The sequence below is a fragment of the Python bivittatus genome, unplaced genomic scaffold (genome assembly GCF_059951505.1).
Source record: "Python bivittatus isolate LINGU-HERP-01145 unplaced genomic scaffold, Pbiv_v1 ctg000980_np1212, whole genome shotgun sequence".
Lineage (NCBI taxonomy): Eukaryota > Metazoa > Chordata > Lepidosauria > Squamata > Pythonidae > Python > Python bivittatus.
The window spans coordinates 65,036,418-65,054,961 of NW_028277125.1; the positions used below are offsets into that span (position 1 = coordinate 65,036,418).

The window sequence follows — 18,544 nt, forward strand, 5'->3', positions numbered from 1 at the left end:
TAAGAAAATGCATGCACAAAGTGATTGAGCTTTATTTCTGATATGCATTTTACTTACACCTGTTTTCTGCTTGAAAATAAGATGCGGTAATGCTCCAAGGAGCTTAATAAGGATGCTTCTTGTATTTATATAACAAAAATATCAAATGCAAACTGGAGTTCCCCCTCAACTTCATTTTGTGAGACTATATAGCAATAAATTCCAGGAAATTCTTGAGAAAGAAGATGTAGTTATGCATAATATGATACTAGTAGAGTACCAGCAAAATAAAGAGTGTCAAACTGCCAGAACTCTACTTAAAAATGCCAATGCACCCCAAGCATTTTATACTTGTCCACAGCTATATTACATTAAAATAAACCAATTTTCCAAATGTGAAGAGTACATGCCTGTAAAACTTGGTGCAATATCTTTTCCAATAAATAGAACTAGCTTTACAAAATCTGGTGTCTTTTAGATATATTAGACTGCAGTTCCATCACCACCAGATAGCAAGGTTGGTGAATGTGCAAAACAGGAATTTTACTCTTTACCTGTATTTCCATTTGATAAGAAGTGTTCCTATTTTCCATTGGGGATATTTATACTAGAGAGACAAGTGGTGGTCAGTTGAATATAACCTGATCTCAAATCAACCCAGAATACTCTTGTTCTGGGGGGAAAAAAAGAACAATTAAAATAATCAATAAATGACTTTTTCAGAGTTTTCAAATACCTCTCAACTTTTCATTTATTCACCTTCCTCAACTTAAGGAAGATGGATATTTTGACCATTTTCCAAACTTCTTTCCAAAATAAATATGATAGGATTGAGCTGCAGATATATTTCATTGCCTAATGGAAACCCACTCGCTCAGTCAATTCAAAGTAGTTTATTTTTATCTACTATCATGTCTCCTAGGCAATTAATTTTAAAGAAATTGGCTTATTCCTGCAGCAAAATGGATGTGGGTGATTAATTCCAAGTTCTCTTATGTAACAGCTTTGTTATTTGAAAGCAGTTTTCTTTTTCATATGCATCACTTACTACTAATAATCTAACAAAACTGCTTTATCTGGCATTTAAGATAGGCTACAACAGTTTAAACACGAATAGGGGAGTGATTGCTGTTGGAGGAGGTAAGAATAAGGAAGAATCGTGCTGCTATGGATGCCATTTAGTGGGGATATTTAAAAAAACAAGCAAAGAAAAAAGAACATTAGCCCATTTCCTCTGGGTAGTGTATTACTGGACAGTGGGAGTGAGCCTGGCAAATTCAATGACACAGTTAAAGTGATTTAATAGAGCTTCACTGGTACCCAATTCAAATGCAGAATTAAAAGGTAAGTTGTACATTACCTTCCTTATTTATTTATTTATGTATTTTGCATAAGCATTCAACGTGTACAAATGTTAATGCATGAAACTATGATAGTTATTATATATATACTGTATGTATGTATGTATGTATGTGTGTATATATACCAACTTCTTACTGACTTCTACTTGTTTCTAGTGCGATGTGCACGGTAAAAATTACAGTGTGCTACCACATGCTTCAACTTATTAGAAATGCTGTTAGCAGTTAGGTTAGGTAGAATTGCAGCCTACCAATCAAATGGATGGGTCTGATGGATTAACACACATCAAGTTAGGATTCTTGCACAATATATACTTGAGCAATTTGCTTTGCAAATACAAATCAGTCTGAAAACTTCAGGTGCAGCTGTAGTTTAATCTTTAAAAGGATGACTGGTCTTATTTTATAAGTTTCAAGGGTCAGTTAAGCCCTCAGCTAATTGTTCCTATGTTCAATGTTTGCAACAGTCTGGACCTAGAGGCTTTGTTCCTATTCTGAATTTCATTTGCCTCCATCACTGACCATTTGGGATGTGGTGGCACAGGGCTTAATGACACTGGAGTTTGCTGGTCAGAAATGGTTGGCACTCCAGAGGTTCGGGCCCGGCTCCGCATGACAGGGTGAGCTCCCATCACACATCCCGGCTTCTGCCAACCTAGCAGTTTGAAAACATTTCCATCTGTGAGTAGATAAACAGGTACTCCCATTTCGGTGGGAGGAACTGGTGGCGCTGCGTGGGGAGCAGAAACCAGTGCTGGACCCAACTCTGGATGCGACCAATGCGAGCAGTGAGAACGGCGAGAAAACTGATTGACACGAGCAGTGAGAAAAAGACCTACGGAGGAGGAAAAAGCCCGGATGTGCTGTGACTCCCTAGCGACCGCTGCTGGCCACATAGTATGGCGTGTTATTGTTAGATGTTAGATAGAGATAATTATATACTTCGTGAGCCACCCAGAGTTCCCCATTGGGGGAGATGGGTGGAGAATACATCCAATGTAATGTAATGTAAAAATGTAATTGGATAAAATCTTTTTTTAATAATATTTTTATTGAATGTTTTAACTATAATAATAAAAGATAATACGTACTAAAAAGAAAAAGAAAAATAGAATTAAAAATGCAAGAAAGAAAAAGAGAAAGAAAAAATAGAAAGAAAAAAGAAAAGAAAAAAGAAACTAAGAAAGCGACTTCCCACCACCATCACGACACGTATAAACAATTTCATTATCTCTTCACCTCCTCTTAGTTAACAAATATAAAACTCTTCATCCCATAAATCAATTCTTAAAAATAGGCAAGTCCAATACACAACATCTTTTCCAATCTAGCTATCAGCAAAAAGTCCAAATACAGCCCTATAAAACTCATCATTCCATATCTCAGCTCTTAACTGTAAGCAAATCCAATACACATCTTTTCCAATCCAGGTGTCAGCAAATCCAGAAAGAACCCTCCAAAATAACAAAATATCCCATTTTAACCCTGAACAAATAAGCCAACTTTATGTTCCTTTTTAGATAAAATAATCTTGCTCTTTAATCCATTTGAATGATCATTATCCCTCGTGAATTTCTTCAAAGCTTTAACAAGCCTCTTTGATAAGTACAGCAGGAAGAAATTATTTCAATTATTGTCTTGAATTGGCATTTTTATTTCCTATTAATTTTTAGAGCATCATTATTTTATTTATTTATTTATTTATTGTTTATCCAGTACTAAATTCTTGTTCATGTTGTTCTTCATAATCATGTCAGATAGATTTTGTTCCAAATCTTTTTCTGTAACAGCATCTTCTGGTATAACAGCTTCTTCTGGGAACAGGGTGTTCATAAAAACACACAACATAGTTGACATTGTTGATTTAAAGTCCCTTTGCCATTCCTTAACAATATCTCTTAAAACCATTGTAAGTTGCTTATCTTGTTATGTCTCCAATATCAAAAATAATTGTTCTTTCCCACAAAAATGCATTTTTAAAAAATTAATTTCAAAGTTTTAATATTCAAAATCAAATATCCCCAACTTTTTCTGAGCTCTTAATCCATTTAAAACTTACTATAGCCAAACCTTGTCTTGCTTTTTGCTATTTATTTTGAATTCTTAAAACTTATAAGGATATAGTTTCATTTTCTTATATTAAGGATTGAAGGCACTCACCTGGTGTTGCCAGCCTTCTCATTTTGAAGGTGTCTAACTTCTTAAAAGCAGTTAATAAGCAATTTCTGAAGGTGTTTAGCATAGGAAGTACAAACTTAGTGTTCTTTGAAAGCTCTGACTGTGGCTGGAGCAAGAATGGCAAATTCCCTCGTCTCCCAGTTTTCCACCCTCCAGAGGCCTTGCAGTCTCCTCATGAGGAGCAACCATATGGAGCACAAAATGGACAGTCTCACATCCTCTCTTTCTCCAGAGAGGGTTGAAGGAGCCGATCTACTCATCGGCTCCTTGTTCTTTAGCTGCAGTCATCAACTCTGTGAAAGGTGAAGCCATTTCTTCCCCAGAAGTCAACCATTTGATAAAATCTGAAGTTAGTAACATTTATAAATGGCAGACAATAGTAAAAGTTTTGTTTTGAGTCTTACCTAGCTGATTTTGGGTGAGCTTGAAATGCAAATTAGGTTTGGATTTGGTTAGTATTTCATGATCATCAGGGTGTTTCAGGATTGTAGACTAGATTAGGAAGTGCCTAATCTAGTGTAGACTAGATTTTTTTTGCCCTGCAAAAAAAATCCTGGAAGAAGAAAAAGTTAAACCATTTCTTTACTGCCTGTGTACCATGTAGTCACCAGAAGTCAAGCTTAACTCATGACATACTTTACTGTGGAGTTCTTGGTGCTCTCTGAGCTTGGTTGTTTGCTTGGAGACATTTCATTACCCAACTAGGTAACATTATCAGTGCGAGTGAGTGTGGGGTTTGCTGCCTCTTTATATACTGCTTGCCCTGCAAGTTTTGGTGGAGGTGTAGTTTCCTTCAAGGAACACAAGAGAATGCAAGACAGGACAATACCTATGGTGGAGGAATGGATGGTGAAGTTGAGGGAGTTAGCTGAGATGGAAAAATTGATGGCTTTGATTTGAGATAAGACATTGTGTAATCTTAATATTACTTGGAAACTTTTTTTGGACTTTTTGTGAGATAAAAAAAAAATGAAATTTTGTTGTATGGATTTGATATTTAGCAATCATATGGTTTAATAGAAATAATGGAAATTACGTTTTAAACTTAGAGTAAGAGTTGGATGTATATTGTTACTTATATCTGTTGTGAGGAGGGTCAGAAGTCAATTCTTTCTTTTTCTTTCTGATTCTTTTCTTCTCTTTCTTGTCTCTCACAATTTCTAATCTTTTATATCTTTTATTATACTCTGCTTTCTCTTCAGATTGTATAAATCTTGCGCCCTTTTTTATATCTCTTTTTTCTTGAAATTTCTTTTTTTCCCCCTCCTTTCGATAGTCTTCTCTGAATACTAGTTTTTGTTAGTTTCTTTTATTGTTCTTTTAAAAAAATGAATAAAGCTATTATACTACTAAAAGATGATCAATGATGCAATACAGTATATTTGCTTGAACAGTGATGCAAAGATGATACTTAAGTCATATAACTGTCTTTTCCTGCACAGGTTTCCATTCTGAAGAATTCAACTATATTTAATTTAACCATAGGCCCCTAGTTCATGATAAGAAACTTTAAAAATTGCTGCTCCTAATCTTCTTCATTGAGATCAGCCATGCCTATCTTTTCTTTTGCTTGTAGGGGATGACATAAATTTCATGGAAGTACTGAAGCAACAGAGCAAAATACCCACAGGACTCTAATGGCTACTTTTATGGAAGGCAAATTACTGTACACAACATCACTACTTCACTTGGCTGTTTGCATCACATGCTCATAAACAGAAATGCATCTGGATTGTCACTACAAACTCTTGGAAATTATTACTGTAGTCTACTTCTCAAGGAGCCCTGCATGTGTTCATCAGAATGCCTATATTTTAAGGAAGCATTCTAGTTTAAAATAAAAGCCATATTTCAGGCAAAAGGATATTTTCAGATTCATCACAACTAAACTTTTGTTGTTAGTAGATCTAATATTTCTTTTTCTATTTGAAAATATCCTCTTTTTAAAAGATAGGTAGGAGTCACACTTTATGCTAAGCCCTGAAATGGTTTGTTTGATTTTGGCTTAGCACATAGCACAAGCCTCGCCCTTGTGTGTGATTCTAACAAATCAGCCATCAGCAGACACATAGAGATAAACCCCATCTATATACCATTTAAAAGATATAACCAGAAGTCAAGAAAGGAAACAAACAATCCAGAAGACATCCTCCGTAGCAACCAACACCAGATAAGCAGGAAACACTATCAGATAAGCAATAAAAAATAAGCAATACTATAATCAAGGTACTTTCAAGAAAAAAACCACACCCCAGACAAGACTGTCAGGGCATACTACCATATATAAAGAACTCACAAACTTTACTCTCCCATGCACCTAGCCTAGTAACAAAATGTTTGCAGGAAAACCACCAAGCTCAAGAACACCAAAAACCCAACAGATCAGCGCCAAGCTACATATGTTCCCTACTAGTGAAATGTGTATGTGTAACATACTTGTTTATGTGTGCAGATATAGGTGCATATATGTGTGTGCATGCACTAGAATCTGTGCCCTAAAAAAGGACAGGCATACATGCATACACATTCATACACACAAACAAAATTAACAACTGCCTACAAAGTAAGGAATGATATTTTTGGAAGTCCCCCATCTCCATATACCAGCCGTTCTCTCTGATACAATCACTCTCACACACAGAACCATCCTATATATATATATATATACAGAGTTGTTTCTTTTTCTTTTCTTTACTATACACATATGCAAGCATATTCCTTTCCTTTCCCCAAAACAACATCAACAAAGAAAACCAGGATGAACATGGGGTGAGGTGGTAGCTGGGTAAGGTAGGGTAGGGTAGTGTAGGATAAGGGTTAGGGTTAGGGTTAAGGTGGAGGAGAGGAGAGGAGAGGAGAGGAGAGGAGAGGAGAGGAGAGGAGAGGAGAGGAGAGGACAAACTGAGATGGAGTGAGATGAGATTACATGAGGGAAAAGATTGCTGTATGGAAAAGGAAACTGAAACTATTTCAGGCATTACAAAAAGGATTAAATTTAGTGGGCCTGCAGCCCCTCCAAAAACATGGCTAATCTTCCAAAGCATCCCCCCTTTTCAACAGTGATGTCTGTAATCAGTTCCATCTCCACCCATTTCTTTGTTTTCAAGTCTTTGGAACCTCTCCCATCCCTTTCTCCCTCTCTCCCTCTCTCCCTCTCTCTCACACACAAACACACCAACATATGGGGTGTATCAAAAGTCAGGCTCCATAGGTGAATCACAATATGTTTTATTAATTTTTTTTTCTAGAGAAAATGTTACTGTTCTTAGGAATGTTCAAAGGTCATGGGTCAAAACAAATAAGGAAGTGTTTAGAAGAAAATGGCAACTAGTTTGAACATTTAATGTAATTTATATAATAAACTGTCTACAAGGCCCGATTTTTGGTATGTGAAGTGTATGTTTTGATATATATGTACACACACACACACACACACACACACACACATTGTCTTTCTACCAAAATATATGATAATTGGTATGAAGCAATGCCTCAGCAGTATCAAGGGACTTTAGTGCAGAAGCCTTCTTGGTTAGTGGAAAAGTAGATGTACAAATCCTATGTGTACCTTGCACATATAGACAAAAATAAATTATATATACATTGTAATTGGAGGGAGGGGGGAAGGAGGGAGGGAGGAGGGACAGAGGGAGGGAAGCTAAAGTAACACAGCCTGAAATTGAGTCCTCAACCAGGGCTACATTGAAATTCTCAAGTTGTTTGAAACTAAGTTGTCTGAGATGAAGTCTTGTGTTTCTCTTTTTCTTTCCTTTTTCCTTGCAGGTGAAAATGCCAAAGCTGAAAACAAGAAGCAACTCATCCGGCATATTTGGCTTCTATTTCTAGAAGGGAATGAAACTGAGCCCCAGATAGAATTAAAGCCCGACTTGGGGATTCTTCTTCTTGCAAATCTGGTTAGGGGAGGAGTCACAGCCTTTCCTCCAATGAATTCCCATGCTGTACCTCCTCTATTGCTTATGTACTGTTTGTTACAGGCCAGGGCAAGCAATTCCTCATTGGCCACGGGCTACACTTGACAACCCCAATGAGGGCCTCAGTAGTTTGCCAATAAAGCAATAATGTCACCAACAGAGGAGTACTGGGATTTATAGGTGGGCAACGATGATTCAAGGAAACTTGTGTTTTTAAGAAAACTTTGTTTTGATGTCTTAAGCAGGGCAGACTGTCTATAAATCTTTGTAACTTTGTTTTCCTCTTAAAATAATGACAGGAAACAGTATCACTGAACTGCAGCAGTGTAACATCTAGGGCTTCTGAAGGGTTTGGAAGTCGCATGCTTCCAGTGGACTAATGGATGCTTACTACTAGTGTAGAATTTGAAAGAGGATCATGCTGTACTGTGTAGGCTCACAAGTGTAATTCAGAACTCTGTCAGCACATGGAACAGAATGCCAACATTTCATTTAAGTCCTCCTTGAATGTCAATGAAATCCAGAATCTGTGGCATAGAGGTTTTCCAGTGATGATTGTCGTCATTGATTCAAGATCATGTAACAGGAATAAAATAGGGCACTGTACAATATATATGATAAAGCAGAGGATGTAATCTTACCTAGCAGACAGTTCCACACTACTATTAATCCATCTCTAATCATGATTCTACTTCCTTCATCCCTGAGTGCTTCAAAACACTGATAACAAATAAACCTGATTAACAATATATCAAGAACAACCATTTTCTCTGAATAATTTTGTAGCAGAAGGATTCAAAGCTATTTGATCCCAATTATTACTTTAAAAACTAAAGAACAATATATTGCAGGGACTTCCAAGGGAATAACTGCCCGAAAATGTATTTTCATCTAACCCTTATTTAAACCCCAAAATAAAAAGTTTATAACTTAATTTGGAGTTACCAAAATGCTTCATAGTCTCTTTTCTATAAAATTATATACTACTATTTCAGTATGTGTGTGTGTGTGTGTGGGGGTACTTTCTCTTATGTATAATGCTAAACTGCTGAAATAGCATCATTTGCAAATAGAGAAAATATAATTCTATGTATGACACTGTCTGAAGTAATCACATTCATTAAAAAACTTACTACAAAGATGTACCACTGCAGTGTTTACCTAATGAAATACATTCATCTATATACATATATAGTATCTAGACCAGGAATGGGGAAATTCTGTTGTTAGAATTACTTTTATACACCACACTTTGGAGAGCTCGAAGCACCACACATCTATTCATTATATCTTCACAAATAGCAATTTCGTGAATTAGGTTAGGCTAGAAATTGTGACCACTCCAAAATTATCTCATGAGTTCCATGATCAAGTACAAATGTGAACATGATCTTCATGGTCCTGATTTGCTACCTTGCAGCCTGATATGCTTCCCAGGGCTCAGATGACATTAACAAGTGAATGTCAGGATTCTTTCTTCCACCAAACTCCATGCTTACCCATGCAAAGGGGAAAAAGTCCTCTTCCTTTCTCTGTGTTGAGGCATGGAATGATCTGGTCCTAAGGGTGGGGTTTGGGAACCAATTTCAAGAGAAGCCTTATCTTGCAGTTGCATCAGAACTTCCTTCTTCCCTCTTTTAAACTTCCCCATTTAATAGATTTGTATCAGAAGAGAGGTTTGGCAGGAGAGCAAATTTGGACAGATACCAGCCTTAACTCTAAAGGTCCAACCAGGTTCTGCCTCCACCTTCTGTCAATTACCTCCTTAGGGCAGTGTTTTTCAACCTTGTCAACTTTAAGATGTGTGGACTTCAACTCCCAGAATTCCCCAGCCAGCAGAATTCTGGGAATTGAAGTCCACACATCTTAAAGTTCACAACACTGCCTTAGAGGATATGACTTCTTCTTGAAGCTGTATGGTCATTCTTGGAAAAGATTTAGCGACAATGACTTCTGCATCTTTTGTGAATGGAGATAGTAGGTGGGCACTCTTGGGCTGTGGAGTAGATTATTGTGGTATTAAATTATGGAGTTATGTTTGTGGTGAAGGGAGAACACCAGCCTTCTCGTAGGTAAGTTACAGCTCCTGATTGTCCATGCCTGCAGAATCAAGGCTGGCTAAACTTAAAGGCTGCTCTGACAAAAGGACAGGTGTGGGGGGTTGGAGAGGAAAGTGGAGGGAGATGGCAGATATCAGAAGACAGCAATGACAACAAAGGGAAGCCTGTGGAGGAAGCACCAGCTGGAATTACCCTTATCAAGGCCTATATAAACAGACTCCCCCACATTTCTATGCTGCCTGGCTGGGATCCAGCTCATTTTTCAGGCACAGAATAAAGCTTGTTCCTCATACTGGAAAGCCTTACTTAGAAGGAAGAGGCCAGAGACTTCTGAAAAAGGAAATTGCCTTTCTGCCAAAGTTGGAATGCCCTTTGAATCTGTTGGTGCAAAGGGAAGATAACAAGCCTCAAACAGTTGCAGTCTGACCCATGTTTTTCCTTGGTTTGGTTTTTTTTTTTTGGATGACATTACTTTTGAGTTCTTGGTTTGGGCTGCTGACACACCGAAGAGTCTGTTTTTGTTTTCAGCCCCTGACCCTGAATGCTTAAGGGTCTGGGGAGAATAAACTAGAGCAGGTTTTCTGCACCTTCGGAGAGTCCAGTGTTTGTTTTCTGTTACTCACAAAGCAACTCCCCACCTCTCTATCTACAAGGGACTTTGCCACAATGCTATTTATTGTTGTCCTTTATCCTGTTTTAATGTTTGATATTCTTAACTGCCAAGAGTATTATGCATTATGGGGGCATACAAATTTGAAAAATAAACATGTGGGATAGAATATTGACCGACAAACTATCAGCCATATATATTTCAGTTTCTTGTTATGCCAACCTCAACTTGGTTGCATCCTGTCTCTGTGTTATTCTGCAAATGGTTAACAATTTATCCATGAGATCAGCTGCTAAAACTATGTTCCTCTCCCAAAAGGCTGGGAGGAAACAGGTTGGGACAGATGGCTCCACCTGCATTCCCTCTTTGCAGAACTCTACAGAACTGCTTTCCAGGGCTTTTTTGGGGTGGGTGGGGGGGAGTCTAACAGGCAGAATGCCCTGACTGCAACATAAAACCAGGTTGAATTGAGTCATATGGTAAGAGTACTCATATGGGAACTCTGAGTGTACAGATAGCTCAGAAGAGATTTCTGCCTATATATGCCTGAAGCCTCAAGTAGAGTGTTTTAAAATTAACATTTTGTAATTTGGAAACAGGACCTCAGTGTTCAACATCAATAAACTATTCAAAAACGTTTCAGAATGATTTCCCCAAATCCAAAGAGCAATTTGAGTCATGCCCAAGGTCTTGGGCATATCCAGTGGCCTTTTTCTTTTTCCCTTTGAAAGTCAGATGCAATACTACCTTGAAAGCCTTTCAGTTTCCAGAGTGATTTTCTAAATCACATTGAGAGGATACAGTGAAGCTTAATGTGCTGCTTTTGAAGAGATGTCACTTATTTGCCAGACAAAATTTTATTGAGGGGGAAAAAAAGGGGGGGGCTGCAGTTTTTAAGGCAGGGACTGGAATGCAGGGATCGAAAACATGTTTTCCATCTGAAAGACCCCTGGCCTAAAATGTAGGATTAAAAAAAAAAAACATAATAAGTTTAATTGATTTACTAGTAGTAGCAGCAGGGTTAATAGAAGTAGTAGTAATGGCTTTATTACAGGTTGCAGACCCAGACACCCCAAAAACACAATTTAATACATGTAATAAAAAGGTCTGCAATTGTGCTTAGTCCACTTAGCAAAGCACAACTTTTACAGGCTACAATTACAAATTCAACAACAGCAAGAATTATTTTAGCATCTTTATCTGGCAAAAGAAGCTGTGAGTAATATCCATTAGCCCATTCAAGAAATGGGCTAAAAAGAAATGCTGCTAGCTGGTTATTACAATCTCAGTTAAAAATTGCAATAAAATTAAGTATAAGCCTGTGATTCAGTACTCCCATCCTCACAAGGGCAGAACCTTTTCTGCATATGGGAATTTCTGGCATTTATCCTCTAGCACCACTGTTGCATTTTGTAGTGGTTATATTTCAGAGATGACTAAATTTAGATCCTCCTCCATACAGAGCTGAAGTATAGAATTAAAAACTCCAGAGTCTCATCTAGCTTCTAGAAGCCTAAGGTGTGATCTTCAGAGACCACTAAATGTTATTTAATTTTAAAGAAGGGATATTTTAATTTCAAATATCCCTTAATTAAGTGTAAATGAAATGAAATGAAATTTAGCTTTTGTGCTGGGCAACCTCTTTTTGGAACGTTGCCTCCAGTTTATCACTTCAAGGCTTAGTTTCACTTTGGCCCAGAAAAAAAGGGAGTAGTGATTTAAGCCAGGCTAGCTGGAATAGCTTTTAAATAATGCTGTGAGAGAAACCACATTGCAGCTTCTCAAAGCTTTTCTTCCTTGACCAAAATGACTTCTGATCTTCTACCCTACTGTAAGGTTGCTTGAAATTTCTGATTAATTTCAGGGTGGCAGGGATCAGTCAGTGTTAGTGTGTGTGTGTCTTCAAGTCAATGTCGACTCTGGCAACTGCCTAGAGAAGTTTTCTTGGCAAGATTTTTGGAAGTGGTTTGAAAGAGTATTTTGGAATTCTCTTTTGGAAGGGCTGGGAGACAATGACTGGCCCAAGGTCACCCAGCTACTCGTGCCTAAGGTGGGACCAAAACTCATGATCTCCTGGTTTGTAGTCAGCTGCCTTACACCACTATGCCAAACTGGCTTTTTATTACTCTTTGTTATTATATATATTAGAACTCCCAAGTTGTCTAACACAAACAGCAAATGGGATGAGTTCTTCCCTTAATGTCTTCCCTTGGGGAATTTGTGCTCCAAGAAAAAAATCTATGGAAAAAATATCTATTTTCTGCAGTAAGGGTTCAACTTCAGATTTGGGTTGAAGTTTAGGATAAGCTTCCTTGAAGTTTAAAGCAAAAACAAAAGTGATGGTTAGATTTGGGTTAATTTTTCATTGATATTGGGTATTTTACATTTCTGTTTTTGCTCAGTTTAATTCTTGGGGATAAATTATAGGAAAATGCATTCTCAGAATAAATTTCAGTTAGGGTTTGAGTTGGGGTTAGCCTTCTATAAAATCTAAGCTAAGAGCTAGTGTTAACAATAGATTTGGGGTGATTTTTTATGGACATATTCCCTTGAAAATGCAAGGAGGAAGGATTTTTTTTTTTTGCAATAATAAAAGACAAACATTCAAATATACACTTGGCCATCTTGTCATTAACTAAATACATGAACACCCAGAATATATCTCCAAAATTATTTTCTTTGAAAGATATTTCAAAATGAAATTCTCTTTCATGAGACTGAATAAAAACTGGCTAAAAAAATAAATTGATAATTTTTATGCACAGCACCAGTCTAATATTGGATAAGGCAATGTTATGTGTTCCCAATAGCTAATAAATGCAGGGACTGGTTACACATTTGCATGGTCTCTGTCCCTTGTAATTTCAAGCAATCAATATATCAAGAAATCTCTTGGTAAACCCCTTTTTGTTTTCACTGTGAAAAGAACTTGTTTTTTTCCAGTGAAATTTCCTATTATATTGACACGCAAATTCTCTTCATTGTCTCTTAATAAAGATTAATTTTTGGTGGAAGTTACAAATCATATTTTCTTGGCATGTAAAGTGAGAATTGTTGCAATAAAGATATTGTTTATGAAAAAATGCTAGAGTTTGCATAATTACTCATACCTAAAGCAAAAAGCAGGAAGCTGACAAAGGCTTGATTTTAGCAGCAAGCTCTCTCTTCTTCATATCTGATAGGTGTCATCTGCCATGGATATCTAAGACTGTTCTGCCACATATGCAGTGGCCCACACTTCCAGATTTATTGCTGTTATAGCTGGTGATACAGATACTTCTTAATGCAGAAGTCAGAGCATCTGCAAAGGAAGGTGTATCGTAAATCCTTGGCTTTAGAATTCGGAAGCTTATGCTCTACATATATATGTGTCATTAACTAAGCAACCAGTCTTAAATTTAGAACTCTTGGTGGGAGAACAATAGGAGTTTCTAGATTCTGGATTAACCTCACCCATCAGCCTTATCATTGTATGTCATCACTATAAGTCCTGTTTAAACTAAGACTTTGCTTGGTCAGCAGTTATTTTCTTGATTTCCTGATGCTAACTAAGCTGCTTTCTTTCCCCATATTGATTGACTGATTATATAACATTAAGTCAGTGTCAGCTTTTAGATAGACTTTTGGTAGGATGATCCGTGCCCAACCTAGCTCTTCAGGTTTCCAAATGGTGCACCCATTGTTGCTATTGCTTGGTGCTGGTCATACGCTCCTTTGCTTTACTTTCATTTTTCCCAGCATTATAGACTTCTAAAGGGAGCTAGGTCTTTGCGTAGTGTGTCCAAAATAAGTGAGCCTGGTCATTTTCACTTCAAGTGAAAGCTTTGGAGTGATTTGTTCTGTGTTCCATTGGTTTGTTTTCTTGGCTATCCATGATATTCTCAGGAGTCTTCTCCAATGCCAATGTTCAAAAGCAACAATACTCTTTCTAACCTTCTATAGCTTCTTTAAAGCCCAACTTTCTCTTCCATAGAATATGATAAACAGTGCCTATACAATTCTGAATGTTCAAGGTATAGACACATCATGGCATCTTAGCATCTTTTTCAACGCCTTCATTGCCACCCTACCAAGTGCTGTGTGCTATATTTCTTGCCCTGGTTCCTTTACTGTTGATAATCAATCCTAAAAGGCAGAAGCTATTCACCACATCAACATCTTCATTCTCAGTTCTAAGACTGGTTGCTGTAACATTGTCATTAATTTGGTCTTCTTTATAGTATAGTCCTTTTTTTTTCACTGTGTTTCTTGACTCATTGCTAGAGCTTCAAAATTATTTGTATTTTCAGCTACCAGAGAAGCATCACTGGGATAGTGCAGATTATTGCTATTTCTTTCTTTAGTTTTAAAGCTATGCTCACTTTCTTCCAAAGCATCCTCCCTCAACATATATTCAGGATATAGGTTGAATAAATAAAGAGGGAGCATAAAGCCTTGTCTCACTCCTTTGCTGACCTGGAGCAAGTCCGTTCCTCCCTGTTCCATATGGACTCCAGCTCCCTGTCTTGTCTTGAGATTTCTCATGCGGATAATGAGAAGTTCTGGGATTTCTATTTTCCTAAGGATACAGCTTGACTTGGTTAACACAACTGAAGGCTTTTCTATAACCAATGAAGCACGTATCAACTTCTTTTTGGTCTTCTTTGGCTTTCTCAATTAGCCAGGGTGCATCAGCAATAAAGTCTCTTTTCCATGTTATTCAGATTGCATAGAATTTATAATTTTCCCCTGATTTTATTCCCAGCTATGTGAGGTATGAACATAACAATTGGGAAAAGAATGATTCAAAAACAATTCAATGTATATCCTCAGTGCAGTAGCTTAATTTATCATTTGACCTGTCATGAACCAGCGAATTTCATGGTGCCATCCTTGCTGGACTCTACCACTCCAAATTGTAAACTAGGAAAACATTTTTCCCCTGTATTTTTTTTCTCACATAGAAAAGAAATACATTTTTTCATAAAGCATCATTACATAAGAAAGAAGGTTTAACATTGGTCATGCTAGTTGTTTTATGAACAAGACATATTTTGTATGCAGATGCTGTTGAGCATGTGAGCCTTTTATAAATGTTACAGTCCCTCATGAAATGCCTAATACAGTGTTGTCCAAACTTGGCCACTTTAAGATGAGTGGACTTCAACTCCCAGAATTCCCCAGCCAGCCATGCTGGCTGGGGAATTCTGGGAGTTGAAGTCCACTCATCTTAAAGTGGCCAAGTTTGGACAACACTGGCCTAATGGAACTTTACAATGAATGTACCTTGGTGACCAATATTTATGCATTCTGGTGTAATCATACAATGTGTTCAGAAGTCCAACAATAATATAATCTGTAGAGAGCTACTGAAATGGCCTTGTAATGGTATGTAGGAAAGACTTTGGGAGAAAGAGCCAAGACATACCACCTATAGAACAGTCAGATAAGAGACTGCATAGCCCACAACTGGATAGTGGGAAGAGCAAGAGGCTCAAAAGAGACCCTCCCTAATTTCTCAGGGTATAAAGGAGATGGCAGGAGAATTGTACTTTCAGACTTCCAAGATTGTGTTAATGTCCTGTAGCTTTATAATAAAGTAGAATTAGCTCATCTGGTCATGTTTCTTGTCTGGTCTACTTAGTAAGGCTGACAGGCCTTGAGGAAAATATTCTGAAGCCATTACAAAAACAAGGGCAGAAGCATTCCTTGAGTCCCTGGAAAGGAGTTAGGAAAAGACTCAGCCCCCACCCCCCACTTCCAACTCACTGGGCTATAAGAGGGAGGGGAGGAGGAATACACTCAGGCTTGCAAGATTCCATTAATATGTGTAATTTATGGAATTAATATATGGAATTAATATAATATAATTCCATATAATTAATATATGGAATTAATATAATATATAAATTAATAATTATATAATTAATATATAATTAATAATTGAGATTCCATAAATTCCATTAATATATGGAATTTATGGAATCTCAATAAAGCTTAGTGGAGTCTGTTTCCTAATCAGGACAACCTCGTTGACACTATGTCAGAGGCAATTCTCTAGTGCTTCACAGCGTTTTGAAGTTGCATTAGTATAAGTGCAGTACTGCTGACCTCACTGCAAAAAACTAAGATTCCTAAACAACCTTTAACACTAACAGCAAATTAACTCACTTTCTGCAACTAATAATTTTAGCCATAATTATTAAAAATTGATTGATTTTTCCCTTCTGCTTTCTTCTACCCTAATAACTAGTTAAGTTTTCAAAATTTAACCAATGGGATCCAATCCTTCTTCCTTCACAAATTAAAAAAAAAAGAAAAAAGTTCCTTTGTATTATCCACATGAGTAAAGAATTATCATTTCCTTGTTTTAACATATTTCCCTATAATCCCACTAATGTCATATGTGCTTTTAAAAACAGTTCTCACACAATAAAACATGAGAAATGTGGATCAAAGAACATCCTAGAGTCATAATTTACAGAAGAATAGCTCAGCAATATCCATTATACCTTCAATGAATTCATAGGAAAGCTGCTTTCTTATTCTTTAAGTCTTTCATGGCTACTTTCAATACATTTTCTAATTTCTAAACATTTAAAATCTTCTAATACCACCATATACTTTCCTGCTCCATAATATACCATGACCACAAAGGTTAATAAGATGATAAAAGGCAGACACAGCTGGAAATAGACATGACATGACCAAGTATTACTCATTTTTTGTCAGTCTCAGAAAAGAAGCCATTTATAGACACATGAAAAAATGAAAGTGTGATTGTTGCTTACCATCCTGCCATGACCATCATGGGAGAATTGTCTTCCCTGGAAGATAATCAAAAACAAGCCATCAAGATTGCCCACCTGGTAGGCAATTCAGGGGATATTGTGAATTTCTCTGATCTGTACATGTCACTTCAACTTATCTCTATCTGGATTGTATTTCAAGTTCTCACAAGACCACTGATATTATTTCTATGCTGGTCAACTAGACATATGTCTGCCTTCGCTTTGCTGTGATCATCAGTTGTGTCAGAGTTACAAAGGAGACAAAGTCTCCCAAAGCATGTTTACTTAGAAGTAAATCCTAATTTCCATGGATTTACTTCCCAATAAGCAGATCCGCTGACATTTCAGAGTCAGAAACAGGGATGTGATTATTTCAATGTGTCTTGCATAGCACAATCCAAGCAACGATTTATTTTTGATTTATTTCATTAGGTTTGCAGCAGAGGAGAGAACAGACCAGTTGTAGGAAAGATTACAGGGGTGCTATTCAAATTTGATGGGGGCCAAATTACAGTGGATAAAGGAGGGAGAAGTCACTTCCAAAACAATAAAGAGCACGCTGTTGTAAACACCACTTCCCTACACATCTGTTGCATTCATCACTAATAGAGCATTAAATAATAAATAGTGAACAAGTAAAACATCGGCAGATCATTCCACATCCTCCCTCTTACTGCTTCTCCTTGCTGCCATCTAGTGGTCGTGTGGATTTCCTCAGCCCAGATGCAGCGGCCCTGTCTTAAAAAGAACTTAAAAATCTAAACAGAAGGAGACAGTGGCAATTTTGCAGCAGTTAAAACAAGAACAAAATACAAGTCCCCCCCCAAATCCTTCCGGTTCCCATTATCCCTTCTGATCATCAGCTTACAATATGCAACCAAATATAAATAGAAAAACATTACAATGTATGCTTTGTGTTGCATGGATCAGGCTTTTAAGAAAGATATCCCGCCTCCCAAATTGTCACGTTCTGCTTCTAGTCATTGCTCAAGCAAATCATAAAGCCCTAAAGCTGGGATGCTCAGGGAATTGCCAGTTTTAAGCTACAGATGAGAGGGAACTGATTGCTAATTTACCGTGATCGGGTTGTACTCAGTGGGCTGCAAAACCATTATGCTTCACCTGTAGGAAGAAATGGAATCCTCCACTGATAAAATGGGACATAAAAGGAAGATGCTCTTTGTCTTTGGCAAAGATGATGGATGTCACTTTATTCCTTTTTCTCGTCGCCATCTGGTTTTTTTCTGCCATCTCTGTTCTTTCATTTTATGCTGTTTTTGTGTTTTTATATTGCTCCTTGCTTTTAAACGTTTTAAACCATTTGTAAACCGCCGAGTCACTGGGAGTCTGGCGGCATATATGTATACATCATCATCTTCACCATTGTCATCATCAACATCATCACCATCATGCCTAGAAGAAACCTTCTTGAGAAGTGGGGAGAGGGGAAGAATAAAAAAAGAGGTTAGGAGGAGCAACACAAAGTCGTTCGAAGTGAGTTTAATAATTAGAACGATCGGCTGAGGAATCCACAGGATTTAAGGCTTCTGACAAAATGACAAAAGCGTGGTCCCATAAGCTCTGCCCCATCATGTATGACAACACATGAACAAAAAAGGAGGGGAGCATGTATCACAGTGGTGTAATATTGTTT

At 37.3% G+C, this 18,544-nt stretch overlaps 1 long non-coding RNA gene across 1 annotated transcript; it reads right to left on the minus strand.

Annotated features, from left to right (window-relative positions):
* Window positions 1-582: 582 nt before the first annotated feature.
* On the minus strand, window positions 583-18,307 carry LOC148213607 (uncharacterized). Its single transcript, XR_015794269.1, has 4 exons — window positions 17,967-18,307; window positions 16,891-16,926; window positions 13,231-13,421; window positions 583-652 (listed from the first exon to the last, which is right to left on the minus strand). It is a non-coding gene; the product is annotated as an uncharacterized LOC148213607 (long non-coding RNA).
* Between the last annotated feature and the right edge of the window lie 237 nt (window positions 18,308-18,544).